This window comes from Salmo salar, chromosome ssa19 (genome assembly GCF_905237065.1).
Source record: "Salmo salar chromosome ssa19, Ssal_v3.1, whole genome shotgun sequence".
Taxonomy (NCBI): domain Eukaryota; kingdom Metazoa; phylum Chordata; class Actinopteri; order Salmoniformes; family Salmonidae; genus Salmo; species Salmo salar.
In genome coordinates this window covers 85989598-85993862 of record NC_059460.1, presented here as the reverse complement: position 1 = coordinate 85993862, position 4265 = coordinate 85989598, and the positions used below count along the sequence as shown (strand labels likewise).

General features: G+C 43.2%; 1 pseudogene; it reads right to left on the bottom strand.

Annotated features, from left to right (window-relative positions):
* Positions 1-2456: 2456 nt before the first annotated feature.
* LOC106579753 (glyoxalase domain-containing protein 4-like) lies at positions 2457-3672 on the bottom strand (annotated as a pseudogene).
* Positions 3673-4265: the final 593 nt, after the last annotated feature.

Sequence of the window (4265 nt, the reverse complement as noted above, 5' to 3'; positions counted from 1 at the left end):
TATCTATCCTACCCTGCCTTTCTAGTCTTCGAAAGCCAAGTCAACAAACAGATTACCTACCACAATCCCACCGTACCTTCTCCGCTATGCAATCTGGTTTCAGAGCTGGTCATGGGTTTACCTCAACCACGCTCAAGGTCCTAAATGATATCATAACCGCCATTGATAAGAGACATTACTGTGCAGCTGTATTCATCGACCTGGCCAAGGCTTTCGACTCTGTCAATCACCACATTCTTATTGGCAGACTCAACAGCCTTGGTTTTTCAAATGATTGCCTCGCCTGGTTCACCAACTACTTCTCTGATAGAGTTCAGTGTGTCAAATTGGAGGGCCTGCTGTCCAGAACTCTGGTAGTCTCTATGGGGGTGCCACAGGATTCAATTCTCGGGCCGACTCTCTTCTCTGTATACATCAATGATGTCGCTCTTGCTGCTGGTGATTCTCTGATCCACCTCTACGCAGACGAGACCATTCTGTATACTTCTGGCCCTTCCTTAGACACTGTGTTAAGAACCATACTAGGGTCATGGAGCTGCCATCAGAACATTTCTACTTATCCTCATTATCACAGATCTTATCCTCATTATCACAGATCTCATCCTCATTATCACAGATCTCATCCTCATTATCACAGATCTCATCCTCATTATCACATATCTTATCCTCATTATCACAGATCTCATCCTCATTATCACAGATCTCATCCTCATTATCACAGATCTTACCCTCATTATCACATATCTTATCCTCATTATCATAGAACAGGCTGGAAAAATTCATCAGGAGCTGAACTATTTCTCTAATACAGCTTGAATACCACTTATCAATCTGTACAGAGCTCACAGAGTGTGTGTGTGTGTGCGGGGGGTTCCATTTGAAATCCATGTGTAAGTGTGGTGTGTATCAGAGCTTTGTAAGTATGCTGTGTGTATCAAAGTGTGTGTGTGTATCAAAGTGTGTGTGTGTGTGTGTGTGTGTATCAAAAATAAAAAATAAAAACTGAAGGACAAAGAAGATCAGAGAATAGAGCTCTACTTGAGATTCTCTGTTTCATCAATACTGAACTGGAAGAGAAAGGGACACACACACACACACACACACACACACACACACACACACACACTTTGATACACACACACACTTTGATACACACAGCATACTTACACACGTCCTTGACATCTCTGATGAGGTCCTGGTGTAAATTCAGCTTTTTTAGAAAATATAATGAAGGGAATGAATTAGGGATGAGAGGGGGGGGAGACGCCAGTAAAAATGATTTTGATTGTAATTGACACAAAGCCCATTTGAGTGTATGCATTTGGGGGGGGGGGAGTTAGATTAGCTGTTGATTATCCAGTGATTTAAAAGAGAGATATTAACTCTCAAAGGTTTCCAGTGGGGTAGTCCTGGTAACGGTTTGACTGGTTGATGCTGACTACCATCTAAAGATCATTATAGCTAAAATTGAGAGAGAGAAGAAGAGAGAGAGAAAAAAGAGAGAAGAAGAGAGAGAAAGACAGAGATAAACAGATTATAATAGAGAGAATGAGAGTGCAAGAGAGAGAGAGAGAGAATAAAGGAGAGACAGATATTAATTTGAAGTCGGAAGTTTACATACACTTAGGTTGGAGTCATTAAAACTCGTTTTTCAATCACTCCACAAATTTCTTGTTAATTTTGACAAGTCGGTTAGGACATCTACTTTGTGCAAGACACAAGTCATTTTTCCAACTATTGTTTACATACAGATTATTTCACATATAATTCACAGTATCACAATTCCAGTGGGTCAGAAGTTTGCATACACTAAGTTGACTGTGCCTTTAAACAGCTTGGAAAATTCCAGAAAATTATGTCATGGCTTTAGAAGCTTCTGATAGGCTAATTTACATAATTTGAGTCAATAAGGAGGTGTACCTGTGGATATATTTCAAGGTCTACCTTCAAACTCAGTGCCTCTTTGCTTGACATCATGGGAAAATCAAAAGAAATCAGCCAAAACCTCAGAAAATAAATTGTAGACCTCCACAAGTCTGGCTCATACTTGGGAGCAATTTCCAAACACCTGAAGGTACCACGTTGATCTGTACAAACAATAGTACGCAAGTATAAACACCACGGGACCACGCAGCTGTCGTACCGCTCAGGAAGGAGACGCGTTCTGTCCCCTAGAGATGAATGTACTTTGTTGCGAAGAGTGCAAATCAATCCCAGAACAACAGCAAAGGACCTTGTGAAGGTCTATATATATAGACCTTATATATATATGGCGAGAGAGATAATAAAGGAGATATGTATATATATATAGAGAGAGAGAGAATAAAGGAGGTGTGTACATATAGAGAGAGAGAGAGAATAAAGGAAAGATGTATATGTATATATGTAGAGAGAGAATAAATGAGAGAGTTTGAAGAACCATTATTCATTCTGGGAACTCACAACACAATAAACACTCAAACAACAAAGCCAATCTCATGGACATCTGAATCAGCCCAAATGACCACTTCTACTGTAGCCTTCCCAGGAGTGTCCAGGCTAACCAAGCCTTCCCAGGAGTGTCCAGGCGAAGGCTGTCCCATGATCTACTGCCCCAACAATGTTGTGAAGCTGTAGTTTACATTGAGTGTCTGTCTGTGAATCCCATCCGGCTTCTTCTCCCCATTGATCTCTTTCTCCTTCATCCCCAGAAGGGAGAAGCAGCAGTTTATTGATTTCTGCAGGTCAGACCCTGCGAGATATACCTTACATTTTTACATTTTACATTTTAGTCATTTAGCAGACGCTCAGTAGTGAATGCATACATTTCGTCCCTTTTTTTCCCCCCGTACTGGTCCCCCATGGGAATCGAACCCACAACCCTGGCGTTGCAAACACCATGCTCTACCAACTGAGCCACACGGGACTAGGAACTGAATAGGATCACAGGTAGAAGCGATAACCTCCTGGGGCCTCAGCCAGACAGAGGCCCTTTCCAACCTCAGTGAGGGGCCAACCAAGCCGCTTAGCATTGCTGACAGCAGGCTAGACTGCAGCCAGATAGAGGCCCTTTCCAACCTCAGTGAGGGGTGCAACCAAGCCGCTTTAGCATTGCTGACAGCATGGCTAGACTGCAGAGTCAAACCCGAGGAAGTCGTTGCCCAGGCGATATTCTCCCACTAAGTAATTGCAGATCAGTTCAGCCACGAAGTCATCAACCACTGGCCATAAGCCAACCATTGTCTTGCTCCATTTTCTATCATAAGGGCCCTTACAAGTTGCCTTACATCCTTCTTTAAACTCTTTGTGATGCAAAATCTTCTTGCCGAGCATATCTCGGTAAAAGGTGGTCGTTTTGCTTCTGTCACCCACTTTGAAAAACGAAATGCAAGGCTCGCCTCAAAGCCACCATAACCCAAGTGAGTTTGCTATGTACTATAGGATTATATATCACGATCAGTTTGTCTACGTTGATTAAGGATCTTTGCAATTGATTGCCTTGTAGAAAAGAGAAAGGAAAAACAGAAGAAACAACTGAGAAACCAGACAAAGAGAAAAAAAACACCCTTTGAGGTCATTACCATTGTTGTAATTTTCTCTTAACCTGACCATGTTTCCCACTATCTTTTGCTGCCGTGACAGCAGTAACACATTTCCTCAAGCGGAAACTCTTCTTCACAATCAACTGGTCTACTAACCCCACCGTCTTCTGTAACACCACAGCTGACCTCACAAACTTATCAACATCAAAGAAGTCTGCCAATTTGACAGATTTCTCAAAAGTCTGATCCAGGAACCCATTCACCTCCTCTAAATTGTAAATTGAGACGTCGCCAGCTGCTATCATATCAACAGAGATGTACATATCTTTCTCCTGATCCTCCTCAACTGAGGACCCAGACTCCTGACTCCCCTCAGCCACATCACTCTCAATACTCTCCACTTGCACCCCATCACTCGTGCTGGGCATCTCCTCACCAGTCTGGGGAAAAGGCTCCCCAAATCCATCCTTACCTCGTACAATAATATTTTTCTGCTGCATAAGAGACGCTATGTTCCCCTCTGGTACAAGCTGCAACTCAGTACCCTCAACACGGACAACTTGTTCCTTAGCAACAGGTGCTTGTGGCTGCAGTACCACTGTCGGCCCACCTCTCGTAACATCAGTGGGCCCAGGCGTTACGAGGAGCACCTGCGTCCCTCCCTCCGCCTTCTCCCTTTTCAGGCAAGCATGTCGATTATGACCAACATCCCCACACTCAAAACACCGTTCACTACCCATACTA